Here is a 20,800-nt window from a genome sequence, read left to right on the forward strand (position 1 = left end):
GACATTGGTAAGGTTGGCCGGGTGCAGTGGCTCACGCCTGTAATCCCAGCGCTTTGGGAGGCCGAGGAGGGTAGATTACCTGAGGTCCGGAGTTCGAGACCAGCCTGGCCAACATGGTGAAACTCCATCTCTACTAGAAATATAAACATCAGCCGTGCATGGTGGCAGGCACCTGTAATCCCAGCTACTCGGGAGGCTGAGGTACGAGAATCACCTGAACCTGGAGGCGGAGGTTGCAGTGAACCAAGATCACACCACTGCACTTCAGCCTGGGGGATACAGTGAGACTCAGTCTCCCAAAAAAAAAAAGATGTTTGTGAGGTTACAGAGAAAGGGGAATATTTACACATTGTTGGTGAGAATGTAAATTAGTTTAGCCACTGTGGAAAGCAGTTTGGAGATTTCTCAAAGAACTTAAAACAGAACTACCATTTGACCCAGCAATTCCATTATTGGGTATATACCCAAAGGAAAATCAACTAATCTACCAAAAAGACACATGTACGTTTTATCATAACACTATTCACAATAGCAAAGACACAGAATCAACCTAGATACCCATCAACAGTGGAATGGATAAAGAAAATGTGATGCATATACACCATGAAACACTACACAGTCATAAAAAGAACAAAATCATGTCCTTTGCAGCAACATGGAGGCAGCTGGAAGTCATCATCCTAAGCGAATTAACACAGGAACAGAAAACCAAATACCACATGTTCTCATTTATAAGTGAGAGCTAAACATTGAGTGTATACAGACACAAAGGTGAGAACAACAAACACTGGAGACTACTAGAGGGAGGAGCATAAGAGGTGGGTGAAGACTGAAAAACTATCACCTACTGTGCTTATTATTTGGGTGACATGAATATTCACACACAAAACCCCAGTGACACGCAATTTACTCATGTAACAAACATACACACATACTCTGAACCAAAAATAAAAGTCAAAGAAAAAAATTCTGTAGATATTGTGTTCACAGATAAAAGACTAGCAGCATATACTCAAGTTATTTAAAATAATAACTTAAAGGCAATTTAAAAAATTAGTTTCGTTTTTTCTAAAATACACACCATTGTTGTGGTAAGAAAAGAAGTTACTACAAAACAAGAACTAATGGATGCTTTTAAAATTAAGAAGAAAAAAATCCTGAATGCCAGAAAACATTCAAGGATTAACTTTAAACATTACTGAAATGTTGCTTCTACTTTACTATCTTGTGCAATTTCCAGTTACTCTTTCTTCACAACCTGACTGAGGTTTACTGCAAGCCAAGTGAGAAAACCTGGATCCCAGACCCAAACCTGTCCCTAAACTAGTTGTATAACCTTTGGTACCTGACAGTTTCTAAGTAAAAGTGACTTTTTATAACAGGAAAATCCAATTACATGCATTATACGTACCACATGAGGCCAGAATAAAGTACCATACAATTGCAAATATTTTGAGGAAAGGGGTCCAAAAGACAGTATTACTGCAATACTAACACACACATTTTCAATCATGGTATAGAACACATTAACATTTATGATGTTAATATTTATGATCTGAAAACAAAATGAGTAATCAGTTGGCCGAATGGAGAAATAAAGGTTTTCTAGGGCCCTGCTGCATAGTAACAACAGCAATACACTTTACACATAACTTTTTAAATTCTTACAACCTCTTTGTAAGACAGGCATTATTATTATCCCCATTTTAAATCTGAAAAATAACTGAAGCCTAGGCGGTAAATATCACCCCGCCGAGGTCGCAGATGCTAAATACTGGAGCCAAGACAACTCAGGTCTGTGTTACTCCAGAAGAGCACTCCAACCGCTGTATTCTGCTGCCTTCATGAGGGGGTGGGAAGCTAAAGCCCTGCCTCGGTTTTCGAAGCAGCTAGTCTGAGGCAAAATGCACCAGCCTTGCCCAGGGACCGTAGATCCAGGGCTCTCCCCAAGGTAAGGAGTCTGGCTGCTACTTGCCCAGCTCTACCACAGAAATCCTCATCTCACTGCTGCCAAAGGAGCGCTGACTGCAAACCCTAGCGACATAAACCCACCACCGCTCTCACAGCCTGGTTCTTTCCCTCTTCCCCCTTCCATCCTCAATGGCCATGCCAGAGGTATTACAATCTTTCAAGCTTCAAGTGCTGCCACCTCCTATTTGCTCATATTTGGAATGCAGATCTTCCTAGATCCAGTATACCTATCCTTTCACAATTTAAATTTCACACATGCCTTAAAATATAAAGCTTGTCTTTAGCAAGTATACTCGTATGTGCAACCTTTTACAAAAACTTTTTATTTTACTTTTTAACTCACAACTTTTAACTTTAACTTTGTATTTTAAAAATAATTTCAAACTTAGTGAAAAGTTACAAGAACAGTATAGAGAATGCGTGCCTATTACCTAGATTCACCAGTTTTTAACATTTTTCATTAACTTTCATTCTCTCTCTTCTCACTCTCATGGATATGTTCATGTGTATATGTACTACACATCTACATAAACATAGATAAATAAATGTATTATTCTGAACCGCTTGTGGGTAAGTTGCAAATATCACGCCCTTTACACCTCAATATTTAAAGTCGAAATTTCCTAAGAAGAATATTCTCTAATATAAAGATAACCACAGCACAGTTATCAAATTCAAAAAATATAACATTGCTGCATTACTTTAAAGCGCAGGCCATAACTGCAATTTTGTAACTTATCCCAGTAACGTTCTTTAGGGCTTTTTTTTTTTTTTTTGAGACAGAGTCTCGCTGTCGCCCAGGCTGGAGTGCAGTGGCGCAATCTCGGCTCACTTCAGGCTCCACCTCCCGGGTTCACGCCATTCTTCTGCGTCAGCCTCCTCAGTAGCTGGGGCTACAGGCGCCCGCCACCGCGCCCGGCTGATTTTTTGTATTTTTAGTAGAGACGGGGTTTCACTGTGTTAGCCAGGATGGTCTTGATCTCCTGACCTCGTGATCCACCGCGCCCGGCCTTTTAGGGCGTTTTTTACCCTCTTCAGCAACAGGATCAATTCAGCATCATATATCACATTTAGTTGTCAGTCTCTTTAGTCTCCTGTAATCTAGAGCAGTTTCTTGGCCTTTCTCTTTCGTGACACTGACATTTTCAAGAATATAAGCCAGTCATTATACAGAATATTCCTCAGTTTAGGATTGTTCCAACCAAAATACTACACAAGTGATTCTCGATCCTTCTTAGGGTAACATAGCTCTAACATTCCATGGTTCTAATATCTATAAAGCACTTCTAAAAATGTAATATGTAATATTAATTGAAGATTATAATTTCTGCTAAGCAAAGATTAGTATGTTTTACAACTCAAGGGACATCACAGTAAGTGCAATGGATTTACTGACAGGATGCTTTATTGTCTGTGGGGCTTCTGACTACAGAGAGAAATACTGATTTTCTGTGCTTTTTTAAAGTTCGTTTCATTAAATGCTTACATGTAATTTACAAATAAACACTGTTAGGTATCTAGGCAACAATTCATATTCCTTTGGGTTCAACTATGAGAATAAAAGATGAAACAGAAAATACACTAGAATCATTAGAAACAATTCAGAGCAAAGAAGCCTATGACTACTGCTTCTTCTCCCCACAGGCATAAACACAGTTTATGTCAACCACACACTGCTTAGAGACTACGCTAATAGTTACGGGCAATTTAACAAAAAAAATTTAGAATGAAAGAGTAGAAGAAAATGAAAACAACAAAGAAAAGATGAAAGAGGGACTGGAGTTAACCAACCCTGGAACCACCCTACTGTACTTCTCATTCTATGAGATGATAAAGTCTTTCCTGTTTTGATTAGCCTGTTACTTGCAGCAGAAAGTATCCTGATACATACATGCTGATAATTTAAGAGCTGATTATAATCTGTTCCCAAAAGGACAAGGAGATTATAGATCATTCAAAAATGTTTTAGGTAGGTCACTTTCATGTCAAATCATAAATAGTCTTTCTCTGCTCTGTCATTTCATCTTTTATTTTCTATTCTAGCCATAAAAACTGTACTAGTAACATATCTAAAGTGTCAAGAAGACCAAAATCATCTAAGTCAAAATGCCAGATGATACAGAAAGCTAGAAATAGAAAGCAAAGATACCTTACAAATAAATACAGACCATACCAAAAAAAAAAAAAAAACACCAAACACATATATGGCCTTAAAAATGAAACTTCTCACACAGTTCTGAAGTTGACTGTTTCTGATATCCTATAGGTAACTCAGTATGGCAGTCTTTATAAGAAAAGATGATGTGTGAGGTAAGTCCTCAAAAACTGCTGAACAGCAGTGCTGGGTGACAAAAGATAGCATTCAAAGAAGGGCAAGCAATTCTTATAAGATACAGAGATCATAATCACATGAAAAAAGACAAATAAATGACTGTAACAAAGACAAGGCGGGAGACAGTGGAAGAGTAGCTTGTTGATTTGGCTTCCTAAAATCAAAAGCACCTTATAAGACTGCTTCAAAATTCTCTCACATCCAGCCAACCAATCAAAATCCAATTATCTGTTTCAGACAGGTTCTGCTAGCATCAGGAGATAGGCTTTTTCTTACTGTAATCAGAAGCCCCATGGCCACAGCTCTCAATGGTGTACCCATCGACCGAAAGAAAACCAAATATAACATTACTTTACAGGTATCTGGTACCCAAAAGATGTCCCTCATCATCAACTGTCAGTAAAAAGGTGGAAGGCACATGATAGGTGATATATATATATATATATATTTTAGTATATACCTAAGACTAAATCTCTCTGCAAAGGGCTTACTGAAAACAGAGTATTCCAAAAACCAGATCCCAAAGGAGCTACACTGTTAATACTATGCTTAATTGACTCTCATTAATTTTTAGTAGGCAGTAGAAAGTACTGGTAAGATGAGTCTTAACTCTGATGCTAAAAGAAGCCAATATTTAAAATGCATTATAATATATTACCTCATTGACTTAATTTCCATTTGTCTTCTCAAAACTAAGGAAGAAACAGAAGAAATTTTAAAGGACAGAGTGAATACAGCAAGATCAAGCTGCAGTCCTATACAAATGCTAACAATTAACTATTGACAAAAAAAACTAGTCATCAATATTGTAATTTTGTCTAATCTATTCGCAGATATTATAAAATGGATACACATTTCCTAGAAAATATTTTCTCATTTTATCTTTTCTAAAATAATTTTAATAAAGTCTTTACTTTGTATACATGTAAAATACTTATTATTTTTAAGTATTTCAATTTTCTCAGCTGTTTGTTCTCTAAGTTCAGTCTATAATTTTAAACATTGAGATCTAATTTTTTTTAAGAACTAGTCTGACTGTGTGGCTTGATATATGGGAACCACTAAATCTAATTGTGCTCCCCAGCGAAATTTTCTTATTTTTAAGTCAACACAGTTTTTATTTTTAAGTAGTGTAACACAAAAGAGTCCATTTTGAATCCAAGTTCCACTAAATAGCTATTAGTGATCTTGACCAAGTCACTTACTTGCTCAGCCACAGTTTCTTCATTTTTAAAATGAGGCAAAAACCATATTTCCCAGGCCATGTGAATGTTGATGTAAATAAGAGACTGTATCAAATCACGTATAGTACAACGTGTAGCATACACAGGTCTTCCATAAAAGTTCAATAATCAATGGTTTCTCAGTCATTCTGTTTTAGTTCGTTGGTTCAAATTTCACAGAGAAGTGGCATACGGTAGTGGTTAACAGGACAGGTTCTGCAGCATGCCCACCTGGATTCAAACCTCAGCTCCACCACTTACTACATGTGTTGCCTTGAGGAAGTTACTCAATTTCTCTAAGCTTCAGATGCCAAATCTTTAAAATACTGGACTAATAATAATGCTCATAAGCTTGTAAAGATTAAGAGATAACACATAGAAAGTATTTGGCCTAGTAATCTGCACATGTGCTCAATAATGCTGGCCATTATTATTACCATTACTTAATATTAAAAGCTGTAAAATAATGCAATAACCATTACTTACTAAAGTGATAATCATTACTTAATATTAAAAACTGTAAAATAATGCAATAACCATTACTTACTAAAGTGATAATCATTACTTAATATTAAAAACTGTAAAATAATGAGTATAAAAATACTCACAACACATGCACTCAAGTTGCTGTTAAGTCTGCATAAAAGACAAATACCAGAAACTCGGCTTATCAGCCTACTGCAAAGGCCTCAGCCAGAGCTACATCACTAGCCTACCTGGCTATATCCAAGCACATTCTCAACTACTCAACTTAGATACCCTACAGGTATCTCAAAACCCAACATTTTCTTAAACCAAACACACCAAGCCTGTTCCTTTTCTGTACCAGCCACTGTTCCCCTTTAGCCTAAGCACTGCAACAGCCCCCTAACTGGTCTCAGCAGGCACTGTCATTTCCCTCCAATGCAATTTCCTCATTTTCATTACAGCAACCTCTTAACGTTTAATAATCATGTCACTTATCACTGTTCTTAAAAGCCCAAGCCTTTAACATGGCCCGTAAGGCTCTGCCTTGCCCTGTCACTCCTCTACTCATGGAACTCCTCATTCCATGCCACACTTCCTCCTGCCCAGCAAGCTTCTTGACACAAGCTGTTATGTACTTAGAAAGCTCCTCACTCCTGTTTCAGGGCTTTCATACACACTCCCACCTTGCTCTCTCAGTAGCTCTTACCCAAGCCCTTCTCCTCAATGACAGTCCCCCCCATCCTTTGTATCTCAGTATTACTGTTATTCCCTCAAGGACATGTTTCCTAACATCCAAACTATGTTAGGGTTTCTCACGCACTTTCCTAACAGACTGTACTTCTCTCTTACGGCATTTACCTCAACTGTAAGTACTTCCTTATACAATTACATGTTTGATTTCTTTTCCCCCAACCAAACTGTAACCAAGGGAGAAGATCAAGTCTGTTGTATTTACTCCTGTAACCTCAGCTGCTACCATAGTTGCTTAACAAATGAAAGCAAAAGTCAAAGTATGACATTTCACAAGCCCAGGCTGTTGGACATTCTCTAAGAACCAATTTTTTGGAGTTATAAGTTATTGTTGGGCTTGGCGCAGTGACTCACGCCTGTAATCCTAGCACTTTGGGAGGGTGAGGTGAGGGATCACTTGAGCTCAGAAGTTCAAGACCAGCCTGAATATAGTGAGACCTCATCTCCAAAAAAAAAAGAAGTAAATCTTCACTGAACTGCAGAAGGAAAGGTAACTTAATATTTATTAAATATCTTCTACATTTATCAGTAGCTGTGTTAGACCTTAATATATATTATCTCATGTAACAGTAACAATAACCCTGTGAGGTAGACGGCATCTATTCCACTTTCTAAATGAAGCAACTGCGAGTAAAAACAATCAGTACTCACCCAAAGTCACACTAGGAGGCAGAGTTGAAATTCTGGCTCTAATATCATGTCTTTTTCCGTAACAGTACATTATCACCACTGGAACTATTTAAATAGTGGTCAAAAATGTCACTGATATGATAAAACCTTCAAGGAGCCATCTAACCCCAATTTCATGAGTTTATGGTACTTTTCAGTAGTAGAATATTAAAACAATTTCTACTAAGTTGTGTGTGGCTGCACAAGGGAAACTAGAGCATATGGAAGGACCACTACATCGCAATACGTTCCCCGTTAAAAGGCAATTTATCTGATGCTACAACAGGCTGTCAAAATACAAATGCCTTGAGCAGTTATCAGCTAACTTAAGAGTTCTGACCTCCTCAAAGGTCTCCATTTCCCAATCCCTCCTGCTCTGTATATCAACGCTGATAACCTTTCCCTGCCTTCCACGGATATACTGTAGTTTCAAGCATTTGCAAAGGAACTTGAGCTTCTTACTTCCCACTACTACTCCTGCTTCAAGGTACCTTTAAAAAAAGAGAAATAAATGACTCCTCTCAATCTCAATTATTAAAGACTTAGAGGAATCACAATTGCTAGATTACCCACAGGGATGGCCCTAGGAGGGGTGGGTGGGGGGACTGTTAAAGTGTGTATTGTTTAGATTGAGGTTCTCTCAGTTCCTACTGCCGTTTACTATTGTTGCATAAAACAATAATAACTAGATAGTTCAATAAATGGATCAATAAAGCTCACTGATCTAATGCAGTGGTTCTCAATTTAAAAGGATACCAGATTCAGCTGAGGACCTAAAACATATACTCTGCATGCACAAACTTGCCCTAGCCCCACAATAAAACTATCAAATCATAATTGAGACTAATATGCAAGCAAGAGTACTTTTTAAAAGCTCCACAGATGATGATGATGAACGTCTTTAGTTCACAGCCTCTGTTTTATTATATTACAATGTTACACTCTTTATTCAAACACTGATTGGCTATGTGCAAGAGTGAAGTAGCAAAATCATACAAATGAATCAAGTCCTGATTGCATTATATCTACGCACTGCAATTTATACACACATTTATGGCCTTCATTTCCATAGAGAAATCTCTCTCTCCCGTTTCCTTGAATTACATGGCTTTCTTGGTCTTTTCCTTTTTTTTTTCACTTGCTAAAGAAGAATATGAGAAGAATTTTATATTCTTCACATTTCTGAAGGAAAAATACTTTCAACACACCAAAGTAGGGAGAACATACATTCTGGTTTACCTGAGACAGGTGTAATTATTAAGTAAGACCCCTCACTGTCAAAAGTATCCAGGTTTGATAGCAGTTTATTAGAAGTACACCACTGTTTTCCTTTATTTTTTAAAGACAGGGTTTCCACTCAGTTACCCAGATTGGAACGCAGTAGCACAATCATAGTTCAACCTCCTAGGCTCAAGGAACCCTCTCATCTCAGCTCCTCTCCTCCACCTCTGACTCTGCTAATTTTTAAAAAAAGTTTTTTGAAGAAATGGGGTCTCGCTGTGTTGTTCAGGGTGGTGTCTTCAATTCTATATGATTTTTAAATTGAGTTTAAATATGGTGTGTGAATGGTATTCATATACCGTAAAACTCACCTTTTAAAAGTGAATAATTCAGTGTTTTGTTTGTTTGTTTTTCTGAGACGGAGTCTCACTCTGTCATCCAGGCTGGAGTGAGCGGTGTGATCTCGGCTCACTGCAAGCTCTGCCTCCCGGGTTCATGCCATTCTCCTGCCTCAGCCTCCCGAGTAGCTGGGACTACAGGCGCCCGCCACCACGCCCAGCTAATTTTTTTTGTATTTTTTAGTGGAAACAGGGTTTCACCCCGGTAGCCAGGATAGTCTCGATCTCCTGACCTCGTGATCCACCCATCTCGGCCTCCCAAAGTGCTGGGATTACAGGCGTGAGCCACCACGCCTGGCCGAGTTTTTAAAAATCGTATTCACAAAGCAGTGCAACTATTACCACTATCTAATTATAGAACATTTTTATCATCCCAAAAAGAAATTTGATACTCATTAGCAGGCATTCCCCATTCCTTCCTTTCCCTAGTCCCCAGCAAATACTAATCTACTTTCTGTCTCTATGGAATTTGCCTATTCTGGAAATACACAATTATACAATCTGTAGCTTTCTGTGTCTGGCTTCTCTCACTTAACATGTTTTCAAGGTTCATCTGGGTTATAACATTAATCAGTACTTCATCCTTTTTTGGCTGAATAATATTGTACTGTATGGATACACCACATTTCATTTACCCATTCATCAGGTGATGGACATCTGAGTTGATTCCACTTTGACTATTATGAATAATGCTGCTATGAATAATGGTGCACAAGTTTTTGTGCGGACATATACTTTCAATTCTACCAGATACATTGCTAGGAGCAGAATTGCTGGGTCATATGGTAACAACATTTAACTTTTGGAGGAACCGCCAGACTACTCTCTAAGGAGTCTGAAGCATTTCACATTCCCACCAGCAAAGTATGAGGATACTAATTTCTCCACATTCTCTCCAACACTTATTTTCTGTCTTTTTTTATTATGCCATCATGGTGGGTGTGAAGTGGTATCTTGCTGTGGTTTTATGTTGTGGTTTTAATTCCGCATTTCCCTAACAACTATAACATTAAGCATCTTTTCATGTGCCTATTGGTCATTTATTTATCTTCTTCACAGAAAATCCTCTTTGAAGTTGGGTTACTGTCTTTTCATTGTTGAGATGTAAGAGTTCATATATTCTGGATACCAGCGCTTACAAATACATGATCTGTAAATACCTTCTCCCACTCATCAAGTTTTGTTTTGTTTTGTTTTTGAGACAGAGTCTCGTCTGTCACCCAGGCTGGAGTCCAGTGGCACATTCTCAGCTCACTGCAACCTCCACCTCCCAGATTCAAGTGATGCTCCTGTCTCAGCCTGCTGAGTAGCTGAGATTACAAGTACCTGCCACCACGCCTGGCTAATTTCTGTATTTTTAGTAGGGATGGGGTTTCACCATGTTGGCCAAGTTGGTCTCGAACTCCTGACCTCAAGTGATCCACCCACCTCGGCCTCCCAAAGTGCTGGGATTATAGGCATGAGCCAATGCACCCGGCCTCATTTTCTTGAGTGTCCCTAGAAGCAAAATGTTTTTAATTTTGCTGAAGTCCAATTTACCTATTTCCTCTTTGGTTATTTCTACTTCTGATGTTATTTCTAAGAAACCACTGCCAAATTCAGGATCATGAAGACTTAGCCTGTATAGTTTTAGCTCTTACATTAAGTATTTGATCCACTTTGAGCCAATTCTTGCATATAGTGTTAGGGGTCTGAACACCATTTGTTAAAAAGGCTATTTCCCTCCATTGAACTGTCTTGGCATCATTGTAAAAAAAAAAAAAAAAAATTAATTAAAAAAAATCAATTGGCCATAAATGCACGGGTTTATTTCTAGACTCTTAATTCTGTCCCATTGATCTGTTTATCCTTGTGCCAGTAACATACTGTCTAGGTTACAGTAGCTTTGTAGTAAATTCTCAAATTCAAAAGTGGGAGGCCTCCAACTTTATCCTTTTTAAAGACTGTTTTGGCATTCTAGGTATCTTCAATTTCCGTATGAATTTTAGAATCAGTTTGTCAATTTCTGGGGTGGTGGGGAGGGAGACCAGCTGGACTTTGATAGGAATTGTGTTAAATATGTTGATTAATTTGGTGACTGTAATCTTAACAAGATTAAATCTGCCAATCAATAAAGATGGTACATCTTTGCATTTATTTAGGTCTTCTTTAATTTCTGTCAATGACACTTTGTAGTTTTCAGTGTACAGGTGCTGTGTCTTTTGTGAAATTTATTCCTAAGAACTGTATTATTTTGATAATACTATAAATATAATTTTCATAATTTCATTTTTGGATTGTTCACTGCCAGTGCTCTATACGATTCTTGATTTCAAACACTTCCAGTAATATAAAAGATGGTTAATTTAAAATTTTTACTGTATTTAAATATGATACCCTGGGTCCTCTAAATAGTATCTACTAGAACGAAAAAAAATTGATCTAAGTAAGAAACCCAAGTGGCTGTCTACTTTGCTAAAAGATCGTGAAAAACCAGAATCAAGAAATGCCAATTAGTTTTAATCCCAATTTTAATATGAGACAAGGCAACTACATTCCACACACAAAAATGATGCCATATATTTTCTTATAAAATATATAAATAAAAACCCATTCATACTGTATACTCTCTTTGTCAAGCTTGAGAATTATCCTGTAATTTGTAACACAATGGCAGATTTTTTTTTTTTTTTTTTTTTTTTTTTTTTTTGAGATGGAGTCTCACTCTGTCGCCCAGGCTGGAGTGCAGTGGCGCAATCTCGGCTCACTGCAAGCTCCTCCTCCCAGGTTCCCGCCATTCTCCTGCCTCAGCCTCTCCGAGTAGCTGGGACTACAGGCGCCCGCCACCACGTCCGGCTAATTTTTTTTTGTATTTTTAGTAGAGACGGGGTTTCACCGTGGTCTCTATCTCCTGACCTCGTGATCCGCCCGCCTCGGCCTCCCAAGGTGCTGGGATTACAAGCGTGAGCCACCGCGCCCGGCCCTCACAATGGCAGATTCTTTACCCTTATGGAATTATCTTCTAATTACTTTTAATATAAGATAATTTTTCTTTGTTCCCACTAAACTAAGACGTTTTAATTAATGTTTACAATTAAATCCAGGCAAAATTCAAATTCTAAATTAGCCTGAGACTATCATAAGCTATTATTTTATGGAAAATGACTAAGGTATTCCATTTGAGCCTGAATTGTACATGCTATATTATCATATGTTTTTAAAATACAACATTATGTCGTATGAACACAATCACAGCTATAAAGAAATGATTCGGTAACAAAAACATAAACTGTACTTTGAATATAAAGCTCATAGACTTATGGTCATTACTTGAAAGTGCAGTTTGGCTTTATGTAACTTTCATAAAGGCAGAACATACCCTACAAATACACTAATTTTATGAAGTTCTGAATTAAATTAGGTTATTATACATTTTTAGGTAAAATTCAAAAATACTAACATCTGATTCAAGAAATAAGATCAATAAATGTACAAAAATACACACAGCATTGAGAAAAATAATCCCTTACTAACTAGAAGAGAGCAAGAAATCACTATGACCCAAAGCCATTACGAACAATGTCGTGCCATGCACATGGGCCTGGGGCCAAGGAGCAGGTGGGGTCTGAAAGCCAACTTGTCTTCCACTGTCTAACACCTTCACCCTAGCAGAAGCCACTATTTACTTAAAAGCAGAGGGGCCTTTTCCAACTTTGCAAAGACTAGCTGTGGTCTAGCTATGACACCTCTAAACTATCTACTTGTTAGAAAGGTTAAGACAACTGATATACTGAATATTGGTAACTTTGCCTAAAATCCAAACAACAAAATAGCACCTTTTTTTCTTTTTTTTTTTTTTTTTTGAGACGGAGTTTCACTCTTATTACCCAGGCTGGAGTCCAATGGCACGATCTCAACTCACTGCAACCTCCACATCTCGGGTTCAAGTGATTCCCCTGCCTCAGCCTCCCAAGTAGCTGGGATTATAGACACCTGCCATCACGCCCAGCTAACTTTTTGTATTTTTAGTAGAGACGGGGTTTCACCATGTTGGCCAGGCTGGGTCTCGAACTCCTGACCTCAGGTGATCCACCCATCTCGGCCTCCCAAAATGCTGACATTACAGGCGTGAGCCACCACGCTCGCCCAAAATATCATTTTTTATCATGTGTTTACTTCTTATGTTTTAGGTAAAATAGTCAATACACCAAAACAAAAACAGGATGGGAGGAGGGGAGAAATCATCTAAAAATCTGAAACATGGTTTAAAAGATGGCATCTTTCTATTTTAACTTGGATTTATCTGATTAATAACAAGTTATATATTTTTGTATGCTTCCACACAGTGTTTTTAGATTAGAGACATTCAAAGCTGAATGTTGAAAAATAAAAGAAGCTTAAGGGTAAACTGTTTACAGCCTATTCCTATTAGTGAAATATGCAACACGTTTTATACAATGAATAGCAAGTATAGTACAAGTACCTTACATTCACAGTGAAATTAACTAAATTTGATTAAAGCTGTAAGTAATTTTTTTTTGGTAATGTCAATAATCACTCCCTTCATTTAACTGCCGAAGAAGTTCAAAGTTTTTTAAGTTGGGCTTCCTTAAACAGGACATATGATTATTTTAAAACTACATAAACCATTAGTTGATCATGGTAAATCATCCAAACTACTAACTTCAAAATTTTTATCTGGATGACCAGTTTATAAAATATCAAATATATCAATGAATTATAATTTGATTTTCAGTGATTCATGTCTTTTACTACCTCAATTCATTTCTACAAAGCACAGCAAGACTGGCTCAAAACTCCTACAGCAAATTATAAGAGTTGACGATATAATCACAGGGTACCTTGAACTCCTTAGAGATAAGCATAATATTATGAAAATCATTAGAAAGGAGACTTTGTAAACTGCCCTGTTAAGAGGAGAGCCCCTCCATCCACGCTCTTTCATTCTCAGATTAATTACACCTACATAAAGAACAATGTCCTGTCTTCACATGGGACACAAAAGAGAAATAAAGGATACAGCAAGGCAAGGCACAGAAATGAAAACGAGGTTCTAATCCTCTACCACCACCAACTCACTCTCAAAATTAATGCTCCCTCAATTGTAAAATGCAGATACTTATGCCTATCTCAGATACTTCTCAGGATGTCATAACTACTGGGGGAAAAATGTTTTACAAATAATTAAATCATATAAAAAGATGAATTATCATTACCAGAAATAATCTCGGTTCTCTACATTATGATTCAAATATCAAATATATTAAAACCTTTTAACCTCATATCATCTGAATCAAACCTGTGTATAAATGCTGCTCTAAGTCTAACCTTATCAATATTTATTCAGTCAAATATGATTTTGAGTATATATCAGAGATGTAAAAATACATAAAACAAAAATTCACAATTCAAGGACTGATTACAAACTCAAGTCACAATTCAGATCTAAGAGAACATGAGCACCCCTAAAATCACCCACTATTCAGCCACCATTAAACCCCTCCTCCACCACACTTAGGGGTCAACTATTTTCCTGATTATTGTGGTAGCAACTCTCTTTTTTTTGTTGTTATTCATTTTCCGTTTCATGGCATAAGCACAGATCCCTCAACATCATAGCTTATTTTACCTGTTTTATTTTTGCATGTTTTGTTTTTACTTTATATCAGTGGAATCACACATAATGTGTGATTTCTGGCTTCATTTGAGAAACATCTTGTGATATTTATCCATAGCTATAGTTCTTCCATTTTTACAGCTGTAAAGTACTCCACTGTATGAATGTATCATGATTTTATTTATGTAGCCAACTATGATAAACATCATATTGAGTGTGAGGCTATTACAAACAGCTACCAATGTTCCTTAATACATCTCTCCACACACATGTACATGTATTACTCAAGTGTATAACCATGAAAAGAAATTGATGGGTCACAGGGTATGTAAATGTCAAGATGTTTCTCAAAGTGGCTGAGTTCCCATAACTTAACATCCTCTCAAAAACTTGTACTATAAATCCCTTTTTAAAATTTCAGCCATTCTAGTGGGCATATGGTGGAGCCTAGTTTTAATTCGCATTTCCCAGATTATTAATAAGGTTAAGCACTTTTTTTCCACGTTTCTTAAATATCTGAATTTCTTTTGTGAAGTATTTTTCATGTCTCTTGCCCATTTTTCTATTGGATTGTCTCTGTCACATTGATTTGTAGAAGCGCTTTGAATATTCTGGTATCAGAATGTCTTTTGTCTGTTAAAGGTACTGCAAATATCTTCTCCACTCTGACTTGCCTCTCTTTTCTAAATGGTGACTTTGCAAGAACAAAATTTCTTAATTTTAAGGTAGTCAAAATTATCAATTTTTTAATATTTGCCCTTTTGATTTTTTTTAAGAAATATTTTCTTGGCCAAAGAGCATGAACCTGTTCATCTATATTAGCTTCCAACAAGTTTCAGTTTTGTCTTTCATGTTGAAATATACAAATCATTCTTAAATTGATGTTTGCATATGGTATGGAACGTAAGTTATTTCTTTCCATATAGATTATCACTTGTTCCAGGACGATTTTTTGAATAATTCTTTCCCTACTACTCTAAAGTGTGCGTTTTGTCATAAAGCAAGTGTCCATGTACATGTGAACCCTTTTCCAGGCATTTAATTTCTTTTGTTTATCCTTGTGGCTTTATTTCATGAAATCAATGACTGTAGATTTAGGTAAGTTTTTAATAGAGAAAGTTATTCCACTTTGATCTTCTTTCAAGACTACTTTAGCTATTCTTGGGCCACAAAATTTCCTTTAAAATCCAACCCAGGGCGTGATCTCGGCTCACTGCAACCTCTGCCTCCTGGGCTCAAGTGATCCTCCTGCCTCAGCCTGCTGAGTGGCTGCGACTACAGGCATGTGCCACCATGCCTGGCTAATTTTGTATTTTTTGTAAAGACTAGGTTTTGCTGCATTACCCAAGCTGGTCTTGAACTCCTAGGCTCAGGCGATCCACCAACCTTTGGCCTCCCAAGGTGCTGGCATTACAGACACGAGCCACTGCACCCAGCCCCCCCGCCTTTTTTTTTTAAATCTAAAACGTACTGTAAAGCTCCTTAGGCCCTGAGCCAAGAATCCCATAAAAAAGCATACCAATTTACTTGTTCATGCTTTATGTACAAGGTTTACCTTTCAGGCATAAAGAAGAATGTAATGTCTGTAAATGTGTTGAACAAATCTAAGCTTTCAACATTGTTGGTAGCTTGGATGTCCACCTTGCACAATATAGTTCAACTTTGGAAGTTGTGATAGGCGAAATAATTATGCAGGAAAGACAACCACATCCTAAAATTGCCAGAACCTGTGAATATGTTACATTACATGGAAAAGGAGAATTAAGGTTGCAGATGGAATTAAAGTTGGTAATCATTTGTCCTTAAAATAGGTAAATTAATTTGGATTATCTGGGTTGGCTCAAAGTGAACACATCTTTAAAAGTGGAAGAGAGGCAGGACACAGCAGCTCACACCTATAATTCCAGCACTTTGGGAGACTGAGGCAGCCAGATCACTTGAGGCCAGGAGTTCAAGACCAGCCTGGCCAGCATGGCAAAACCCCGTCTCTACTAAAAATACAAAAAAAATAGCTGGGTGTGGTGATGCGTGACTGTAGTCCCAACTGCTTGGGAGGATGAGGCAAGAGAACAGCTTGAACCTGGGAGGTGGAGGTTGCAGTGAGCAGAGATCACACCACTGTACTCCAGGATGGACGACAGAGCAAGACTCTGTCTCCAACAAAAACAGACAAACTAACAAAATTTTGGAATATTGATTGGGATTACTTTGAATTGAGAATAATCTCAGAAGAGCATGGAGTATAGCCCTCAAAAGGCTATAACCTTAATGGGCAGTAAATTAACCCCACGAAAAAGGCTTCTCCGGATCAACACTGACAAGCTTAAACAAAAAGATTCAGCTGATACTAACTTACATATGTACAAAAACAAAGTCCAACACTGTATAGAAGATACAACAAAAAAAAAAAAACCCTTCGCCCAACAATGTCAAACCACAATATCCAGCATCCAAACATTACAGGGAATGAGAAGAGGCAAAAAAATGTGGCCCACATAATAAAAGTCAATCAACATGAAGAGATCCAAAAATGATAAAGTTAACGGAACTGACAAGGGCGTTAAAAAAAGATTATAAATAAACTTAGTATGTTACAGAAGGTAAAGAAAAATAAGAACATGAAGAGATTAATGGAAGAAATAAAACTTCCAGAGATGAAAAATGATTTTCAGAAATTAAAAACACCCTGGATGGGATTATTCAATGCAGAAGAAAAGAACAGTGAACTTGAAGGCATGGTACTATTAACCAACCAATAAAGCACAGACAGAAAGAAATGAAAAACAAAAGCAGTATCAGTGCCGAGAGACAATATTTCAAATATATAAGTAAAATTACAGGGGAAACAAAAACAAAAACCTGGAGTAAGTGGGATATTTGAAGAAATAGTGGCCAAACATTTCCAAATTTGGTTTTAAACAATAAACTAAAAAATCTAGGCAGCATTATTGCAAAGAAAACCATACAAGGCCCATCATAATCAAATGACTAAAACCCAGTAATAAAGTCTTAAGAGTAGCCAAAGAAAATAGAAAACTTACATACTGGGAACAAAAGGTAAGAGCAGCAGACTTTTTGTCAGAAACTATGCAAACTATTTCACAAACTATTTCACTAAATTTAACAGTGCCAAAGACCTAATTCATCAAGAAAACATAAAAATCCTTATTACGCATGCACCTAATAACAGAGCCTCCAAATACATGAACCAGTAAAAGGAAAAATAAACAAATCCACAATTAAAGTTGAATATTGAACACTCCTCTCTCAGAAATTATTGAAACAAACAGAAAATCAAAAGGGACACAGAAGTCTTAAAGAATACTATCAACCAATCTGACCTAGTTAACATTTGTAGAAAACTCCACTCAACACATTCTTCTTAAGTACACACAAAACATTTACTAACACTGGCTGGGCATGGTGGCTCACACCTGTAATCCCAGCACTTTGGGAGGCCAAGGCAGACAGATCACTTGAGGTCAGCAGTTCGAGACCAGCCTGGCCAACATGGCAAAACCCCGTCTCTACCAAAAACACACACAGACACACACACACACACACACACACACACACACACAAAATCAGCCAGGTGTGATGGCTGTGTGCCTACAGTCCCAGCTAATCAGGAGGCTGAGGTCAGAGGACTGCTTGTACCCAGGAGGTGGAGGTTGTAGTGAGGCAAGATCACGCCACTGCACTCCAGCCTCGGTAACAGAGTGAGACTGTCTTTGGGGGAAAAAAAAAATTTTACTAACACAGACCACCACAACTGTGCCTTACAATAAATCTCAACAAGTTGACAAGAACTTACATCACACAAAGTATGTTCTTGGACAACAGTAGAATTAAATTAGAAACCTGTAAGAGAAAGAAATCTGCAAAATTAACCAAATATTTGAAAATGATGTGGGTCAAGGAAAGAAAACACAATGGAAATTTTAAAATACTCTGAACTCCATGTAAATGAACACACAACATTACTAACTTTGTAGGATGCAAACAAAGGAAAATTAAAAGATTAAATACTCTTTTAGAAAAAGAAGGAAGTTTCCAAATAGCAACAGAAGAGGGGATATCACTACAGATCCTTCAAATGTAAAAGAATAGGGATTCTAAAATACAACTTTGTGCCAATAAATTAGGCAACTTACATAAAATAGAAAAATTCCTTGAAAAACAAACAACTAAAGCTTATTTAATAAGAATCAACATAAATCCAAATAGCCCTGTATCATTTAAGGAAACCAAATTCATAGTTTTGTTACAGTAGGTAGCTAGTCAGACATGAGCAGGGCAGGAAAAGCTCCCCACCCCTACACACACACACACACACGCACACCAGGCACACACACACACACACCAGGCACACACACACACACACACCAGGAATGTCAGGCAACCACCAGGTGATGGTCAGGCAGTTGTTAAACTGTCTCTCTAAAATGATAATTGGTCGCGGCGGCCCAAGCCAGTGAAAGGCAGTCTCCCAACAGATAGGAAACACCTGAAGCTGGTGATCAGCCACTTCCCTATAACATCTCAGGAGTTGGATGTATGGGCTCCAGCATGTGCATTGAGAGGCAAAACGGTGGCGTTTAACTGGTATATGACTTCCTAGGGACATTGGACTGGTAAGAGAAGAATACCTCAAGGAAGCATACATACGACTTCAGTAAACACACTGCACAGGCTCCCCTCCCAAGTGCTAGGCCACTGAGAATGCAGACAGCCCACCCCAAGGGAAGAATCAAGGCAGAAAGGACACAAGACCCCAGAAGTATGCCAACATTTAAAACCCTGAGTCAAAGGTCAAACCACGCACTGATCTCTCAAGCTGCCCACTTGGCCCTCTTCCAAGTGTTCTTTACTTCCTTTCATTTCTGCTCTAAAGCTTTTTAATAAACTTTCACTCCTGCTCTAAAACTTGCCTCGGTCTCTCCTTCTGCCTTTTACCCCTCAGTCGAATTCTTTCTTCTGAGAAGGCAAGAACTGAGGTTGCCGTAGACCCATGCAGATTCACCGCCGGTAACAGTTTAAAACCTTTCCACAAAGAACCTCCAGGTCCAGAGGTCTTCATTGGTGAATTCTACCAAACACCTAAAGAAGAAATAACATCAATTCTATGCAAATTCTTCAAGAACAAGAAATTTTAACTCATTCTGAGACCAGCATTACCCTGACACACACACACACACACACACACAAAAAGACAAAAACTACAATCCAATGCCTTCCATGCATGTAGACTTTTTAAAACAGTCAACGCAATTTTAGCAAGTGAATCCAGCAATATACAAAAAGTATAACACATCATGACCAAGTGATAACTGTTCTAAGAATACATGAATGGTTGGTTCAATATTTAAAATCAATCAATGTAACTGACCATATGCACAGACAAACAGGAGGGGAGGTAGGTGACCATATCAATAGATGCAGAAAAAACATTTGGCCAAAATTCAACATCTACTCATGAAAAGGAAAAAAAAAAAAAAACTCTTACCAAGATCTGGTGAAAAACTCAAAAGTTTTCCACCTAAGATCAGAAGCAAGGCGAGGATGTTAGTTCTCACCACTTCTATTCAATATTGCACTGGGACTACTAACCAGTGTAATAAAGCAAGCAAAAGTAATAAAAGGTGCATAAATTTAAATAGAGGAAATAAGATAGTCTTTATTCACAGAGAGGATAATTATCTACAGAGACGATTTGAATAAATCTACAAAAAAGCCACTAGCACTAATATTTAACAATATTACAAATTATAAAGTTTTATATAAAAATCAATTCTAGGCCGGGCACAGTGGCTCACGCTTGTAATCTCAGCACTTTGGGAGGCCGAGGCGGGCGGATCACGAGGTCAGGAGATCGAGACCACGGTGAAACCCCATCTCTACTAAAAATACAAAAATAAAATTAGCCGGGCATGGTGGCGGGCGCCTGTAGTCCCAGCTACTCGGAGAGGCGGAGTGAGGCAGGAGAATGGCATGAACCCGGGAGGCGGAGCTTGCAGTGAGCCAAGATCGTGCCACTGCACTCCAGCCTGGGTGACAGAGCGAGACTCTGTCTCAAAAAAATAAATAAATAAAAAATAAAAATCAATTCTATCTCTGTAAACCAGCATCAATCAATTGGAAACTGATATTC

General features: G+C 37.8%; 1 protein-coding gene across 23 annotated transcripts in view; it reads right to left on the bottom strand.

Annotated features, from left to right (window-relative positions):
* Positions 1-20,800, bottom strand: part of MEF2A (myocyte enhancer factor 2A) — a 152,721-nt gene that overhangs the window by 97,068 nt on the left and 34,853 nt on the right. For 7 of the 23 annotated variants that reach the window (XM_063640021.1, XM_063640025.1, XM_063640024.1 and 4 more), the window contains exon 3: positions 19,581-19,749. The exons of the other annotated variants lie outside the window; for them this stretch is intronic. The gene's annotated coding sequence lies outside the window, so the exon portion shown is untranslated. The remainder of the gene's footprint in view (positions 1-19,580; positions 19,750-20,800) is intronic. 23 annotated transcript variants of the gene reach the window in all.

This window comes from Symphalangus syndactylus, chromosome 5, assembly GCF_028878055.3.
Source record: "Symphalangus syndactylus isolate Jambi chromosome 5, NHGRI_mSymSyn1-v2.1_pri, whole genome shotgun sequence".
NCBI classification, from domain to species: domain Eukaryota; kingdom Metazoa; phylum Chordata; class Mammalia; order Primates; family Hylobatidae; genus Symphalangus; species Symphalangus syndactylus.